The sequence below is a fragment of the Calliopsis andreniformis genome, unplaced genomic scaffold (assembly GCF_051401765.1).
Source record: "Calliopsis andreniformis isolate RMS-2024a unplaced genomic scaffold, iyCalAndr_principal scaffold0041, whole genome shotgun sequence".
Lineage (NCBI taxonomy): Eukaryota > Metazoa > Arthropoda > Insecta > Hymenoptera > Andrenidae > Calliopsis > Calliopsis andreniformis.
In genome coordinates, this window is record NW_027480450.1 from 4,779,467 (window position 1) to 4,799,091 (window position 19,625).

Below are 19,625 nucleotides of genomic sequence, written 5' to 3' on the forward strand. Positions count from 1 at the left end.
TCAAACCTCAATCCTCAACACCCAGACCTCATCCTCAATCCTCAGTCCTCAATCCTCAATCCTCAACCCTCAATCCTCAATCCTCAATCTTCAATCCTCAATACTCAATCTTCAATCCTCAATCCTCAATTCTCAATCCTCAATCCTCAATCCTCAATCCTCAATCTTCAATCCTCAATCCTCAATCCTCAACCCTCAATCCTCAATCCTCAATCTTCAATCCTCAATACTCAATCTTCAATCCTCAATCCTCAATTCTCAATCCTCAATCCTCAATCCTCAATCGTCAATCTTCAATTCTGAATACTCAATCTTCAATCCTCAATCCTCAATCTTCAACCCTCATTCTTCAATCCTCAATACCCAATCCTCAATCTTCAATCCTCAATCCTCAATCCTCAATTCTCAATCCTCTATCCTCAGTCCTCAGCCCTCAATCCTCAATCCTCAACCCTCAGCTCTCATTCTCAATCCTCAATCCTCAACCCTCAATCCTCAATCTTCAATCCTCAATACTGAACCTTCAATCCTCAATCCTCAATCCTCAATCCCCAATCCTCAATCCTCAGTCCTCAGACCTCAAACCTCAATCCTCAACACCCAGACCTCATCCTCAATCCTCAGTCCTCAATCCTCAATCCTCAACCTTCAATCCTCAATACTCAATCTTCAATCCTCAATCCTCAGTCCTCAAACCTCAATTCTGAATCCTCAATACTCAATCTTCAACCCTCAATCCTCAGTCCTCAATACTCAACCATCAATCCTCAATTCTCAATACTCAATAGAATATCCTGAATTCCCAGGGTTCTATACTCAAACCTGAATCCTCAACCCTTTGCCCTCATCCTCCATACTCAATGCTCAATCGTCAATCCTCAATCTTCAATCCTCAATACTCAATCTCCAATCCTAGATCCTCAATCCCCAATCCTCAATCCTTAATCCTCAATCTTCAATCCTCAATCCCCAGTCCTCAACCGTCAATCCTCAGTCCTCAAACCTCAATCCCGAGTCCTCAACCCTGAATCCTCAATCTTCAGACCTCAGTCCTCAAAAATCAATTGTCAATCCTCAATCCTCAATAGAATATCCTCAACTCACAGTTTTCAATACTGAGTCCCCATTCTTCAATCTTCAAATCTCAATCCACAAACACCAATTCTCATCACTCAACCATCAACACTCAGTCCTCAATCTTCAATCCTCAATCCTCAATCTTCAATACTCAATACTCAATCTTCGATCCTCAACCCTCAATTCTCAGTCCTCAATACTCAATCCTCAATACCCAATCCTCAGTCCTTAATCCCCAATCCTCAATCCTCAATCTTCAATCCTCAATCCTCAACCCTCAATTCTCAATCCTCAATCTTCAATCCTCAATACTCAATCTTCAATCCTCAATCCTCAATTCTCAATCCTCAATCCTCAATCCTCAATCGTCAATCTTCAATTCTGAATACTCAATCTTCAATCCTCAATCCTCAATCTTCAACCCTCATTCTTCAATCCTCAATACCCAATCCTCAATCTTCAATCCTCAATCCTCAATCCTCAATTCTCAATCCTCTATCCTCAGTCCTCAGCCCTCAATCCTAAATCCTCAACCCTCAGCTCTCATCCTCAATCCTCAATCCTCAATCCTCAATCATCAATCTTCAATCCTCAATACTGAATCTTCAATACTCAGTCCTCAATCCTCATTCCTCAACCCTCAAACCTCAATCCTCAATCCTCCATCTTCAATCCTCAATACTCAAACTTCAATCCTCAATCCTCAATCCTCAATCCTCAATCCTCAACCTTCAATCATCAATATTCAATATTCAATTCTCAATGCTCAATCCTCAGTCATCAGTCCTCAATTCTCAATCCTCAACCCTCAGCTCTCATCCTCAATCCTCAACCCTCAATCCTCAATCCTCAGTCCTCAAACCTCAATGCTGTATCCTCAATCCTGAATCCTCAATCTTCAGCCCTGAGTCCTCAACAATCAGTTGCCAATCCTCCATCCTCAATAGAATAACCTCAATTCACAGTTTTCTACACTCAATACTCAATCTGCAACCTTCAATCCTCAATACTCAATCTTCAATCCTCAATCCTCAGTCCTCAAACCTCAATTATGAATCCTCAATGCTGAATCCTCAATCTTCAGCCCTCAGTCCTCAACAATCAGTTGCCAATCCTCAATCCTCAATAGAATATCCTCAATTCACAGCTTTCAATGCTCAATACTCAATCTGCAATCTTCAAATCCCTATCAACAAACATCTATTCTCATCACTCAACCCTCAACACTCAGTCTTCAATGTTCAATCCTCAATCCTCAATTCTCAATCTTCAATCCTCAGTACTGAACCTTCAATCCTCAATCCTCAATCCTCAATGCTCAATCCTCATTCCTCAATCTTCAATCCTCAATCCTCAATCCTCAATCCTAAATCCTCAATCCTCAATCTTCAATCCTCAATACTCAATCTTCAATCCTCAATCCTCAATTCTCAATCCTCAATCCTCAATCCTCAATCGTCAATCTTCAATTCTCAATACTCAATCTTCAATCCTCAATCCTCAATCCTCGACCCTCATTCTTCAATCCTCAATACCCAATCCTCAATCTTCAATCCTCAATCCTCAATCCTCAATTCTCAATCCTCAATCCTCAATCCTCAATCCTCAATCTTCAATCCTCAATCCTCAATCCTAAATCCTCAATCCTCAATCTTCAATCCTCAATACTCAATCTTCAATCCTCAATCCTCAATCCTCAATCCTCAATCTTCAATCCTCAACCCTCAATCTTCAATCCTCAATACTCAATCCCCAATCCTCAACCCTCAATCCTCAGTCCACAACCTCAATCCCGAGTCCTGAATCCTGAATCCACAATCTTCAGACCTCAGTCCTCAAAAATCAATTGTCAATCCTCAATCCTCAATAGAATATCCTCAAATCACAGTTTTGAATACTCAACACTCAATCTGCAATCTTCGAATCTCTATCCACAAACATCAATTCTCATCACTCAACCTTCAACACTCAGTCCTCAATGTTCAATCCTCAATCCTCAATCTTCAATCCTCAATCCCCAGTCCTCAATCTTCAATACTCAATACTCAATCTTCAATCCTCAACCCTCAATTCTCAATATTCAATCTTGAATCCTCAATAATCAATCTCCAATCCTAGATCCTCAATCCCCAATCCTCAATCCTCAATACTCAATCCTCAGTCATCAATCCTCAATCTTCAATACTCAATCGTCAATCCTCAGTCCTCAATCCTCAATCCTCACTCCTCGTTCCTCAAGCCTCAAACCTCAACCCTCAGTCCTCATCCTCAGTTCTCAATTCTCAATCCTCAATCCTCAATCCTCAATCTTGAATCCTCAATAATCAATCTCCAATCCTAGATCCTCAATCCCCAATCCTCAATCCTTAATCCTCAATCTTCAATCCTCAATCCCCAGTCCTCAACCTTCAATCCTCGATGCTCAAACCTCAATCCTCATGCCTCAGTGCTCAATCCTCAGTCATCAATCCTCAATCTTCAATACTCAATCGTCAATCCTCAGTCCTCAATCCTCAATCCTCACTCCTCGTTCCTCAAGCCTCAAACCTCAACCCTCAGTCCTCATCCTCAGTTCTCAATTCTCAATCCTCAATCCTCAATCCTCAATCTTGAATCCTCAATAATCAATCTCCAATCCTAGATCCTCAATCCCCAATCCTCAATCCTTAATCCTCAATCTTCAATCCTCAATCCCCAGTCCTCAACCTTCAATCCTCGATGCTCAAACCTCAATCCTCATGCCTCAGTGCTCAATCCTCAATCTTCAATCCTCAATCCTCAATCATCAATCCTCAATCTTCAATCCTCGATACCCAATCCTCAATCTTCAATCCTCAATCCTCAATCCTCAATTCTCAATCGCCAAACCTCAATCCTCAGACCTCAAACATCAATACTCAACCCTCAGTCCTCGTCCACAATCCACAACACTCAATCCTCAATCCTCAATCTTCAATCATCAATATTCAATCTTCAATCCTCAATCCTCAACACTCAATCCTCAATCCTCAATCCTCAATCCTGAATTTTCAATGCTCAGTACCCAATCCTCAATCTTCAATCTTCAATCCTCAATCCTCAATCCTCAATCCTCAATCGTCAGTCCTCAAACATCAATCCCGAATCCTCAATCCTGAATCCTCAACCTTCAGCTCTGAGTCCTCAACAATCAGTAGTCAATCCTCAATCCTCAATAGAATATCCTCAATTCACAGTTTTCAATACCCAATACTCAATCTGCAATCTTCAAATCTCTATCCACAAACATCAAATCTCATCACTCAACCCTCAACACTCAGTCCCCAATCCTCAATCTTCAATCCTCAATCCTCAATCCTCAATCCTCAACCCTCAGACCTCATCCTCAATCCTCAATCCACAATCCTCAATCCTCAATCCTCAACCTTCAATCCTCAATACTCAATCTTCAACCCTCAATCCTCAGTACTCAAACCTCAATTCTGAATCCTCAATACTGAATCCTCAATCTTCAGACCTCTGTCCTCAACAATCAGTTGTCAATCCTCAATCCTCAATAGAATATCCTCAATTCACAGTTTTCAATACTGAGTCACCACTCTTCAATCTTCAAATCTCAATCCACAAACACCAATTCTCATCACTCAACAGTCAACACTCAGTCCTCAATATTCAATCCTCAATCCTCAATCCTCAATCTTCAATACTCAATACTCAATCTTCAATCCTAAACCCTCAAATCTCAATCCTCAATTCTCAATCCTCAATACCCAATCCTCAATCCTTAATCCCCAATCATCAATCCTCAATCTTCAGTGCTCGATACTCAATCTCCAATCCTGAATCCTCAATCCTCAATCCTCATTCTGCAAACCTCAATACCCAATCCTCAATCTTCAATCCTCAATCCTCAATCCTCAATTCTCAATCCTCAATCCTCAAACCTCAATCCTCAATCCTCAGTCAGCAATACTCAATCTTCAATACTGAATCCTCAATCCTCAATCCCCAGTCCTCAACTCTCAATCCTCAGTCCTCAAACCTCAATCCCGAGTCCTGAATCCTGAATCCTCAATCTTCAGACCTCAGTCCTCAAAAATCAATTGCCAATCCTCAATCCTCAATAGAATATCCTCAATTCACAGTTTTCAATACTCAATACTCAATCTGCAATCTTCACTCCTCAATACTCAATCTTCAATCCTCAAACCTCAGTCCTCAAACCTCAATTCTGGATCCTCAATACTGAATCCTCAATCTTCAGCCCTGAGTCCTCAAGAATCAGTTGTCAATCCTCAATCCTCAATAGAATATCCTCAATTCACAGTTTTCAATACTCAATACTCAATCTGCAATCTTCAAATCCCTATCAACAAACATCTATTCTCATCACTCAACCCTCAACACTCAGTCTTCAATGTTCAATCCTCAATCCTCAATTCTCAATCTTCAATTATCGGTACTGAACCTTCAATCCTCAATCCTCAATCCTCAATCCTCAATCCTCAATACTCAATCCTCATTCCTCAATCTTCAATCCTCAATCCACAATCCTCAATCCTAAATCCTCAATCCTCAATCTTCAATCCTCAATACTCAATCTTCAATCCTCAATCCTCAATTCTCAATCCTCAATCCTCAATCCTCAATCGTCAATCTTCAATTCTGAAAACTCAATCTTCAATCCTCAATCCTCAATCCTCAATCCTCGACCCTCATTCTTCAATCCTCAGTACCCAATCCTCAATCTTCAATCCTCAATCCTCAATCCTCAATTCTCAATCCTCAATCCTCAATCCTCAATCCTCAATCTTCAATCCTCAATCCTCAATCCTAAATCCTCAATCCTCAATCCTCAATCCTCAATACTCAATCTTCAATCCTCAACACTCAATCCTGAATCCTCAATCCTCAATCCTCAATCCTCAATCTTCAATCCTCAACCCTCAATCTTCAATCCTCAATACTCAATCCCTAATCCTCAACCCTCAATCCTCAGTCCACAAACCTCAATCCCGTGTCCTGAATCCTGAATCCTCAATCTTCAGACCTCAGTCCTCAAAAATCAATTGTCAATCCTCAATTCTCAATAGAATATCCTCAAATCACAGTTTTCAATACTCAACACTCAATCTGCAATCTTCGAATCTCTATCCACAAACATCAATTCTCATCACTCAACCTTCAACACTCAGTCCTCAATGTTCAATCCTCAATCCTCAATCTTCAATCCTCAATCCCCAGTCCTCAGCCCTCAATCCTCAGTCCACAAACCTCAATCCCGAGTCCTGAATCCTGAATCCTCAATCTTCAGACCTCAGTCCTCAAAAATCAATTGTCAATCCTCAATCCTCAAAAGAATATCCTCAATTCACAGTTTTCAATACTGAGTCCCCATTCATCAATCTTCAAATCTCAAACCACAAACACCAATTCTGATCACTCAACCATCAACACTCAGTCCGCAATCTTCAATCCTGAATACTCAATCCTCAATCTTCAATACTCAATACTCAATCTTCAATCCTCAACCCTCAATTCTCAATCCTCAATACTCAATCCTCAATACCCAATCTTCAATCCTTAATCCCCAATCCTCAATCCTCAATCTTCAATCCTCAATACTCAATCTTCAATCCTCAGTCCTCAACCCTCAATCCTCATTCTGCAATCCTCAATACCCAATCCTCAATCTTCAATCCTCATTCCTCAATCTTCAATCCTCAATCCACAATCCTCAATCCTAAATCCTCAATCCTCAATCTTCAATCCTCAATACTCAATCTTCAATCCTCAATCCTCAATTCTCAATCCTCAATCCTCAATCCTCAATCGTCAATCTTCAATTCTGAAAACTCAATCTTCAATCCTCAATCCTCAATCCTCAATCCTCGACCCTCATTCTTCAATCCTCAGTACCCAATCCTCAATCTTCAATCCTCAATCCTCAATCCTCAATTCTCAATCCTCAATCCTCAATCCTCAATCCTCAATCTTCAATCCTCAATCCTCAATCCTAAATCCTCAATCCTCAATCCTCAATCCTCAATACTCAATCTTCAATCCTCAACACTCAATCCTGAATCCTCAATCCTCAATCCTCAATCCTCAATCTTCAATCCTCAACCCTCAATCTTCAATCCTCAATACTCAATCCCTAATCCTCAACCCTCAATCCTCAGTCCACAAACCTCAATCCCGAGTCCTGAATCCTGAATCCTCAATCTTCAGACCTCAGTCCTCAAAAATCAATTGTCAATCCTCAATTCTCAATAGAATATCCTCAAATCACAGTTTTCAATACTCAACACTCAATCTGCAATCTTCGAATCTCTATCCACAAACATCAACTCTCATCACTCAACCTTCAACACTCAGTCCTCAATGTTCAATCCTCAATCCTCAATCTTCAATCCTCAATCCCCAGTCCTCAGCCCTCAATCCTCAGTCCACAAACCTCAATCCCGAGTCCTGAATCCTGAATCCTCAATCTTCAGACCTCAGTCCTCAAAAATCAATTGTCAATCCTCAATCCTCAAAAGAATATCCTCAATTCACAGTTTTCAATACTGAGTCCCCATTCATCAATCTTCAAATCTCAAACCACAAACACCAATTCTGATCACTCAACCATCAACACTCAGTCCGCAATCTTCAATCCTGAATCCTCAATCCTCAATCTTCAATACTCAATACTCAATCTTCAATCATCAACCCTCAATTCTCAATCCTCAATACTCAATCCTGAATACCCAATCCTCAATCCATGATCCCCAATCCTCAATCCTCAATCTTCAGTGCTCAATACTCAATCTCCAATCCTCAATCCTCAATCCTCAATCCTCATTCTGCAAACCTCAACACCCAATCCTCAATCTTCAATCCTCAATCCTCAATCCTCAATTCTCAATTCTCAATCCTCAAACCTCAATCCTCAATCCTCAATCCTCAATCCTCAATCTTCAATCCTCAATACTGAAACTTCAATCCTCAATCCTCAATCCTCGATCCTCAATCCTCAATACTCAATCTTCAATCCTCAGTCCCCAATCCTTAATATTCAATCCTCAATCCTCAATCCTCAATCCTCAATCTTCAATCCTCAATACTCAAACTTCAATCCTCAGTCCTCAATCCTCAATCCTCAATCCTCAACCTTCAATCATCAATATTCAATCTTCAATCCTCAATACTCAATCTTCAATCCTCAATCCTCAGTCCTCAAACCTCAATTATGAATTCTCAATACTGAATCCTCAATCTTCAGACCTCAGTCCTCAACAATCAGTTGTCAATCCTCAATCCGCAATAGAATATCCTGAATTCACAGTTTTCAATGCTCAATACTCAATCTGCAATCTTCAAATCTCTATCCACGAACATCTACTCTCATCACTCAACCCTCAACACTCAGTCCTCAATGTTCAATCGTCAATCCTCAATTCTCAATCTTCAGTCCTCAGTACTGAATCTTCAATCCTCAATCCTCAATCCTCAATCCTCAATCCTCAATACTCAATCCTCAATCCTCAATCCTCAATCCTCAATCCTCAATCCTCAATCCTCAATCCTCAATCCTCAATATTCAATCCTCAATACTCAATCTTCAATCCTCAATCCTCAATTCTCAATCCCCAACCCTCAATTCTCAATCCTCAATACTGAATCCTCAATACCCAGTCCTCAATCCTTAATCCCCAATCCTCAATCCTCAATCTTCAATCCTCAATACTCAACCTTCAATCCTCAATCCTCAATCCTCAATCCTCATTCTGCAATCCTAGATCCTCAATCCCCAATCCTCAATCCTGAATCCACAATCTTCAGACCTCAGTCCTCAAAAATCAATTGTCAATCCTCAATCCTCAATAGAATATCCTCAATTTACAGTTTTCAATACTCAATACTCAATCTGCAATCTTCAATCCTCAATACTCAATCTTCAATCCTCAAACCTCAGTCCTCAAACCTCAATTCTGAATCCTCAATGCTGAATCCTCAATCTTCAGCCCTGAGTCCTCAACAATCGGTTGGCAATCCTCAATCCTCAATAGAATATCCTCAATTCACAGTTTTCAATACTCAATACTCAATCTGCAATCTTCAAATCTCTATCAACAAACATCAATTCACATCACTCAACCCTCAACACTCAGTCCTCAATGTTCAATCCTCAATCCTCAATTCTCAATCTTCATTTCTCAATACTGTATTTTCAATCCTCAATCCTCAGTCCGCAATCCTCAATCCTCAATTCTCAATATTCAATCCCCAATCCCCAACCCTCAGTCTTCAATCATGAATCCTCAATCCTCAATCCTCAATCCTCAATCCTCAATCCTCAATCTTCACTCCTCAATACTCAATCTTCAATCCCCAATCCTCCATCCTCAATCCTCAATCCTCAATCCTCAGTCTTCAATCCTCAATGCTCAATCTCCAATCCTAGATCCTCAATCCCAAATCCTCAATCCTTAATCCTCAACCCTCAGTCCTCAAGCCTCAGTCCTGAATCCTCAATCCTCAATCCTCAATCCTCAATCCTGTGTCATCAATCCTCAATCTTCAATACTCAATCGTCAATCCTCAATCCTCAGTCCTCAAACATCAATCCCGAATCCTCAATCCTGAATCCTCAATCTTCAGCTCTGAGTCCTCAACAATCAGTAGTCAATCCTGAATCCTCAATAGAATATCCTCAATTCACAGTTTTCAATACCCAATACTCAATCTGCAATCTTCAAATCGCTATCCACAAACATTAAATCTCATCACTCAACCCTCAACACTCAGTCCCCAATCCTCAATCTTCAATCCTCAATCCTCAATCCTCAATCCTCAACCCTCAGACCTCATCCTCAATCCTCAATCCACAATCCTCAATCCTCAATCCTCAACCTTCAATCCTCAATACTCAATCTTCAACCCTCAATCCTCAGTACTCAAACCTCAATTCTGAATCCTCAATACTGAATCCTCAATCTTCAGACCTCAGTCCTCAACAATCAGTTGTCAATCCTCAATCCTCAATAGAATATCCTCAATTCACAGTTTTCAGTACTCAATACTCAATCTGCAACCTTCACTCCTCAATACTCAATCTTCAATCCTCAAACCTCAGTCCTCAAACCTCAATTCTGGATCCTCAATACTGAATCCTCAATCTTCAGCCCTGAGTCCTCAAGAATCAGTTGTCAATCCTCAATCCTCAATAGAATATCCTCAATTCACAGTTTTCAATACTCAATGCTCAATCTGCAATCTTCAAATCTCTATCCACAAACATCAATTCTCATCACTCAACCCTCATCACTCAGTCCCCAATCCTCAATCTTCAATCCTCAATCCTCAATCCTCAATCCTCAATCCTCAATCTTCAATCCTCAATCCTCAATCTTCAATCCTCAATACTCAACCTTCAACCCTCAATCCTCAGTCCACAAACATCAATTCTGAATCCTCAATCCTGAATCCTCCATCTTCAGCCCTCAGTCCTCAACAATCAGTTGTCAATCCTCAATCCTCAATAGAATATCCTCAATTCACAGTTTTCAATACTCAATACTTGATCTGCAACCTTCAAATCTCTATCCACAAACATCAATTCGCAGCACTCAACCTTCAACAGTCAGTCCTCAATGTTCAATCCTCAATCCTCAATCCTCAATACTCAATCCTCAATCCTCAATCCTCAATCCTCAATCCTCAATCCTCAATCCTCAATCCTCAATCCTCAATATTCAATCCTCAATACTCAATCTTCAATCCTCAATCCTCAATTCTCAATCCCCAACCCTCAATTCTCAATCCTCAATACTGAATCCTCAATACCCAGTCCTCAATCCTTAATCCCCAATCCTCAATCCTCAATCTTCAATCCTCAATACTCAACCTTCAATCCTCAATCCTCAATCCTCAATCCTCATTCTGCAATCCTAGATCCTCAATCCCCAATCCTCAATCCTGAATCCACAATCTTCAGACCTCAGTCCTCAAAAATCAATTGTCAATCCTCAATCCTCAATAGAATATCCTCAATTTACAGTTTTCAATACTCAATACTCAATCTGCAATCTTCAATCCTCAATACTCAATCTTCAATCCTCAAACCTCAGTCCTCAAACCTCAATTCTGAATCCTCAATGCTGAATCCTCAATCTTCAGCCCTGAGTCCTCAACAATCGGTTGGCAATCCTCAATCCTCAATAGAATATCCTCAATTCACAGTTTTCAATACTCAATACTCAATCTGCAATCTTCAAATCTCTATCCACAAACATCAATTCACATCACTCAACCCTCAACACTCAGTCCTCAATGTTCAATCCTCAATCCTCAATTCTCAATCTTCATTTCTCAATACTGTATTTTCAATCCTCAATCCTCAGTCCGCAATCCTCAATCCTCAATTCTCAATATTCAATCCCCAATCCCCAACCCTCAGTCTTCAATCCTGAATCCTCAATCCTCAATCCTCAATCCTCAATCCTCAATCCTCAATCTTCACTCCTCAATACTCAATCTTCAATCCTCAATCCTCCATCCTCAATCCTCAATCCTCAATCCTCAGTCTTCAATCCTCAATGCTCAATCTCCAATCCTAGATCCTCAATCCCAAATCCTCAATCCTCAGTCCTCAGACCTCAAACCTCAATCCTCAACCCCCAGAACGCATCCTCAATCCTCAGTCCTCAATCCTCAATCCTCAACCTTCAATCCTCAATACTCAATCTTCAATCCTCAATCCTAAGTCCTCAAACCTCAATTCTGAATCCTCAATACTCAATCTACAACCCTCAATCCTCTGTCCTCAATACTCAACCATCAATCCTCAATTCTCAATACTTAATAGAATATCCTGAATTCCCAGGGTTCAATACTCAAACCTGAATCCTCAACCCTCTGCCCTCATCCTCCATCCTCAATCCTCAATCCTCAATCCTCAATCTTCAATCCTCAATACTCAATCCTCATTCTTCAATCCTCAATACCCAATCTTCAACCTTCAGTCCTCAATCATCAATCCTCAATCTTCAATCGTCTATACTCAATCTTCAATCCTCAATCCTCAGTCCTCAAACTTCAATTCTGAATCCTCAATCCTGAATCCTCAATCTTCGGCCCACAGTCCTCAACAATCTGTTGTCAATCCTCAGTCCTCATTAGAATATCCTAAATTCACAGTTTTCAATACTCAATACTCAATCTGCAAACTTCGAACCTCTATCCACAAACATCAATTCTCATCACTAAACACTCAACACTCAGTCCCCAATCCTCAGTCTTCAATCCTCAATCCTCAATCCTCAATCCTCAATCCTCAATCCTCAATCCTCAATACTCAATCCTCAATCTTCAATCCTCAATACTCAATCATCAATCCTCAATCCTCAAGCCTCAATCCTCAATCCTCAACCCTCAATCTTGAATCGTCAATAATCAATCTCCAATCCTAGATCCTCAATCCGCTATCCTCAATATTCAATACTCAACACTCAATCTTCAACACTCAACCCTCAATTCTCAATCCTCAATACTCAATCCTCAATCCCCAATACTCAATCCTTAATCCCCAATCCTCGATCTTCAATCTTCAATCCTCAATACTCAATCTTCAATCCTCAATCCTCAATCCTCAATCCTCAATCCTCAATACTCAATCCTCAATCTTCAATCCTCAATACTCAATCATCAATCTTGAATCCTCAAGCCTCAATCCTCAATCCTCAACCCTCAATCTTGAATCGTCAATAATCAATCTCCAATCCTAGATCCTCAATCCGCTATCCTCAATCCTTAATCCTCAATCCTCAGTCCTCAAGCCTCAGTCCTCAATCCTCAATTCTCAATCCTCAAGCCTCAATCCTCAATACTCTGTCATCAATCCTCAATCATCAATACTCAATCGTCAACCCACAGTCCTCAATCCTCAATCCACAACCCTCGTTCGTCAAACCTCAATCCTCAAACCTCAGTCCTCATCCTCAGTTCTCAATTCTCAATCCTCAATCCTCAATCCTCAATCTTGAATCGTCAATAATCAATCTTCAATCCTCAACCCTCAATTCTCAATCCTCAATACTCAATCCTCAATACCCAATCCTCAGTCCTTAATCCCCAATCCTCAATCCTCAATCTTCAATGCTCAATACTCAATCTCCAATCCTCAATCCTCAATCCTCGATCCTCAATCCTCAATTCTCAATCCTCAATCCTCAAACCTCAATCCTGAATCCTCATTCCTCAAACCTCAATCCTCAATCCTCAGTACTCATCCTCAATCCCGAGTCCTCAATCCTGAATCCTCAATCCTCAGACCCCAGTCCACAAAAATCAATTGTCAATCCTCAATCCTCAAAAGAATATCCTCATTTCACAGTTTTCAATACTCAGTCCCCATTCTTCAATCTTCAAATCTCAATCCACAAACATCAATTCTCATCACTCAACCCTCAACACTCGGTCCTCAATCTTCAATCCTCAATCCTCAATCCTCAATATTCAATACTCAACACTCAATCTTCAACACTCAACCCTCAATTCTCAATCCTCAATACTCAATCCTCAATCCCCAATACTCAATCCTTAATCCCCAATCCTCGATCTTCAATCTTCAATCCTCAATACTCAATCTTCAATCCTCAATCCTCAATCCTCAATCCTCAATTCTCAATCCTCAATCCTCAAACCTCAATCCTCAATCCTCAGTCATCAATACTCAATCTTCAGTACTGAATCCTCAATCCTCAATCCTCAATCCTCAATCCTCAATCCTCAATCCTGAATCCTCATTCCTCAAACCTCAATCCACAACCCCCAGTACTCATCCTCAATTCTCAATTCTCAATCCTCAATACTCAATCCTCAATACTCAATAATCAATCTCCAATCCTAGATCCTCAATCCCCAATCCTCAATCCTTAATCCTCAATCTTCAATCCTCAATCCCCAGTCCTCAACCCTCAATCCTCAGTCCTCAAACCTCAATCCCGAGTCCTCAATCCTGAATCCTCAATCTTCAGACCTCAGTCCTCAAAAATCGATTGTCAATCCTCAATCCTCAATAGAATATCCTCAATTCACAGTTTTCAATACTGAGTCCCCATTCGTCAATCTTCAAATCTCAATCCACAAACACCAATTCTCATCACTCAACCATCAACACTCAGTCCTCAATCTTCAATCCTCAATCCTCAATCCTCAGCCTTCAATAATCAATACTCAATCTTCAATCCTCAACACTCAATTCTCAATCCTCAATACTCAATCCTCAATACCCAATCCTCAATCCTTAATCCCCAATCCTCAATCCTCAATCTTCAATCCTCAATACTCAACCTTCAATCCTCAATCCTCAATCCTCAATCCTCATTCTGCAATCCTCAATACCCAATCCTCAATCTTCAATCCTCAATCCTCAAAACTCAATTCTCAATCCTCAATCCTCAAACCTCAATCCTCAATCCTCAGTCATCAGTACTCAATCTTCAATACTGAATCCTCAATCCTCAATCCTCAATCCCAAACCCTCAATCCTCAATCCTGAATCCTCATTCCTCAAACATCAATCCTCAGCCCCCAGTACTCATCCTCAATTCTCAATTCTCAATTCTCAATCCTCAATACTCAATCCTCAATCCTCAATAATCAGTTTCTAATCCTAGATCCTCAATCCCCAATCCTCAATCCTTAATCCTCAATTTTCAATCCTCAATCCCCAGTCCTCAACCCTCAATCCCGAGTCCTCAATCCTGAATCCTCAATCTTCAGACCTCAGTCCTCAAAAATCAATTGTCAATCCTCAATCCTCAATAGAATATCCTCAATTCACAGTTTTCAATACTCAATTCTCAATCTGCAATCTTCAATCCTCAATACTCAACCTTTAATCCTCAAACCTCAGTCCTCAAACCTCAATTCTGAATACTCAATGCTGAATCCTCTATCTTCAGCCCTCCGTCCTCAACAATCAGTTGTCAAATCTCAATCCTCAATAGAATATCCTCAATTCACAGTTTTCAATACTCAATACTCTCTGCAATCTTCAAATCTCTATCCACAAACATCATTTCTCATCACTCAAGCCTCAACACTCAGTCCTCAATGTTCAATCCTCAATCCTCAATTCTCAGTCTTCAATTCTCAATATTGTATTTTCAATCCTCAATCCTCAATCCGCAATCCTCAATCCTCAATCCTCAATCTTCAATCCTCAATCCCCAATCCTCAGTCTTCAATCCTCAATCCTCAATCCTCAATCCTCAATCCTCAATCCTCTAGCCTCAGTCATCAATCCTCAATCCTCAATCCTCAATCCTCAATCCTCAATCCTCAGTCATCAATCCTCAATCTTCAATACTCAATCGTCAATCCTCAGTCCTCAATCCTCAATCCTCGTTCCTCAATCCTCAATCCTCAAACCTCAATCCTCAACCGTCAGTCCTCGACCTCAATCCTCAACCCTCAATACTCAATCCTCAATCTTCAATAATCAATACTCAATCTTCAATCCTCAATCCTCAATCCTCAATCCTCAATCATCAATATTCAATCTTCAATTCTCAATGCTCAATCCTCAATCCTCAATCCTCTACCCTCAATGTTCAATACTCAATACCCAATCCTTAATCTTCAATCCTCAATCCTCAATCCTCAGTCCTCAATCCTCAACCCTCAGTCCTCAAACCTGAGTGCTGTATCCTCAATCCTGAATCCTCAATCTTCAGTCCTGAGTCCTCAACAATCAGTTGTCAACCCTCAATCCTCAATAGAATATCCTCAATTCACAGTTTTCAATACTCAATACTCAATCTGCAATTTTCAGTCCTCAATCCTCAATCTTCAATCCTCAATACTGAAACTTCAATCCTCAATCCTCAATCCTCGATCCTCAATCCTCAATCCTCAATCTTCAATCCTCAGTCCCCAATCCTTAATATTCAATCCTCAATCCTCAATCCTCAATCCTCAATCTTCAATCCTCAATAATCAAACTTCAATCCTCAGTCCTCAATCCTCAATCCTCAATCCTCAACCTTCAATCATCAATATTCAATCTTCAATCCTCAATCCTCCATCCTCAATCCTCAATCCTCAATCCTCAGTCTTCAATCCTCAATGCTCAATCTCCAATCCTAGATCCTCAATCCCAAATCCTCAATCCTTAATCCTCAACACTCAGTCCTCAAGCCTCAGTCCTGAATCCTCAATCCTCAATCCTCAATCCTCAATCCTCTGTCATCAATCCTCAATCTTCAATACTCAATCGTCAATCCACAGTCCTCAATCCTCAATCCTCAATCCTCGTTCCTCAAACCTCAATCCTCAAACCTCAGTCCTCATCCTCAGTTCTCAATTCTCAATCCTCAATCCTCAATCCTCAATCTTGAATCCACAATAATCAATCTCCAATCCTAGATCCTCAATCCCCAATCCTCAATCCTTAATCCTCAATCTTCAATCCTCAATCCCCTGTCCTCAACCTTCAATCCCCGATGCTCAATCCTCAATCCTCATGCCTCAGTGCTCAATCCTCAAGCGTCAATCCTCAATCCTCAATCCTCAACCCTCAATCCTCAGTCCTCAAACCTCAATCCCGAATACTCAATCCTGAATCCTCAGCCTTCAGCCCTCAGTCCACAACAATCAACTGTCAGTCCTCAATCCTCAATACAATATCCTCAATTCACAGTTTTCAATACTTAATCCCCATCCGTCAACCTTCATATCTCAATCCACAAACATCAATTCTCCACACTCAACCCTCAACACTCAGTCCTCAATCTTCAACCCTCAAGCCTCAATCCTCAATCCTCAATCTTCATTCCTCAATACTCAATCTGCAATCTTCAATCCTCAATCCTCAATCGTCAATCCTCAATCTTCAATCCTCGATACCCAATCCTCAATCTTCAATCCTCAATCCTCAATCCTCAATTCTCAATCGCCAAACCTCAATCCTCAGACCTCAAACATCAATACTCAACCCTCAGTCCTCAAACATCAATCCCGAATCCTCAATCCTGAATCCTCAATCTTCAGATCTGAGTCCTCAACAATCAGTAGTCAATCCTCAATCCTCAATAGAATATCCTCAATTCACAGTTTTCAATACCCAATACTCAATCTGCAATCTTCAAATCTCTATCCACAAACATCAATTCTCATCACTAAACACTCAACACTCAGTCCCCAATCCTCAGTCTTCAATCCTCAATCCTCAATCCTCAATCCTCAATCCTCAATACTCAATCCTCAATACTCAATCCTCAATCTTCAATCCTCAATACTCAATCATCAATCCTCAATCCTCAAGCCTCAATCCTCAATCCTCAACCCTCAATCTTGAATCGTCAATAATCAATCTCCAATCCTAGATCCTCAATCCGCTATCCTCAATATTCAATACTCGACACTCAATCTTCAACACTCAACCCTCAATTCTCAATCCTCAATACTCAATCCTCAATCCCCAATACTCAATCCTTAATCCCCAATCCTCGATCTTCAATCTTCAATCCTCAATACTCAATCTTCAATCCTCAATCCTCAGTCCTCAATCCTCAATCCTCAATACTCAATCCTCAATCTTCAATCCTCAATACTCAATCATCAATCCTCAATCCTCAAGCCTCAATCCTCAATCCTCAACCCTCAATCTTGAATCGTCAATAATCAATCTCCAATCCTAGATCCTCAATCCGCTATTCTCAATCCTTAATCCTCAATCCTCAGTCCTCAAGCCTCAGTCCTCAATCCTCAATTCTCAATCCTCAATCCTCAATCCTCAATCCGCTGTCATCAATCCTCAATCATCAATACTCAATCGTCAACCCACAGTCCTCAATCCTCAATCCACAATCCTCGTTCCTCAAACCTCAATCCTCAAACCTCAGTCCTCATCCTCAGTTCTCAATTCTCAATCCTCAATCCTCAATCCTCAATCTTGAATCGTCAATAATCAATCTTCAATCCTCAACCCTCAATTCTCAATCCTCAATACTCAATCCTCTATACCCAATCCTCACTCCTTAATCCCCAATCCTCAATCCTCAATCTTCAATGCTCAATACTCAATCTCCAATCCTCAATCCTCAATCCTCGATCCTCAATCCTCAATTCTCAATCCTCAATCCTCAAACCTCAATCCTCAATCCTCAGTCATCAATACTCAATCTTCAGTACTGAATCCTCAAGCCTCAGTCCTCAATCCTCAATTCTCAATCCTCAAGCCTCAATCCTCAATCCTCTGTCATCAATCCTCAATCATCAATACTCAATCGTCAACCCACAGTCCTCAATCCTCAATCCACAATCCTCGTTCATCAAACCTCAATCCTCAAACCTCAGTCCTCATCCTCAGTTCTCAATTCTCAATCCTCAATCCTCAATCCTCAATCTTGAATCGTCAATAATCAATCTTCAATCCTCAACCCTCAATTCTCAATCCTCAATACTCAATCCTCAATACCCAATCCTCAGTCCTTAATCCCCAATCCTCAATCCTCAATCTTCAATGCTCAATACTCAATCTCCAATCCTCAATCCTCAATCCTCGATCCTCAATCCTCAATTCTCAATCCTCAATCCTCAAACCTCAATCCTCAATCCTCAGTCATCAATACTCAATCTTCAGTACTGAATCCTCAATGCTCAATCCTCAATCCTCAATCCTCAATCCTCAATCCTGAATCCTCATTCCTCAAACCTCAATCCTCAATCCTCAGTACTCATCCTCAATCCCGAGTCCTCAATCCTGAATCCTCAATCTTCAGACCTCAGTCCACAAAAATCAATTGTCAATCCTCAATCCTCAAAAGAATATCCTCATTTCACAGTTTTCAATACTCAGTCCCCATTCTTCAATCTTCAAATCTCAATCCACAAACATCAATTCTCATCACTCAACCCTCAACACTCGGTCCTCAATCTTCAATCCTCAATCCTCAATCCTCAATATTCAATACTCAACACTCAATCTTCAACACTCAACCCTCAATTCTAAATCCTCAATACTCAATCCTCAATCCCCAATACTCAATCCTTAATCCCCAATCCTCGATCTTCAATCTTCAATCCTCAATACTCAATCTTCAATCCTCAATCCTCAATCCTCAATCCTCAATTCTCAATCCTCAATCCTCAAACCTCAATCCTCAATCCTCAGTCATCAATACTCAATCTTCAGTACTGAATCCTCAATCCTCAATCCTCAATCCTCAATCCTCAATCCTCAATCCTGAATCCTCATTCCTCAAACCTCAATCCACAACCCCCAGTACTCATCCTCAATTCTCAATTCTCAATCCTCAATACTCAATCCTCAATACTCAATAATCAATCTCCAATCCTAGATCCTCAATCCCCAATCCTCAATCCTTAATCCTCAATCTTCAATCCTCAATCCCCAGTCCTCAACCCTCAATCCTCTGTCCTCAAACCTCAATCCCGAGTCCTCAATCCTGAATCCTCAATCTTCAGACCTCAGTCCTCAAAAATCGATTGCCAATCCTCAATCCTCAATAGAATATCCTCAATTCACAGTTTTCAATACTGAGTCCCCATTCGTC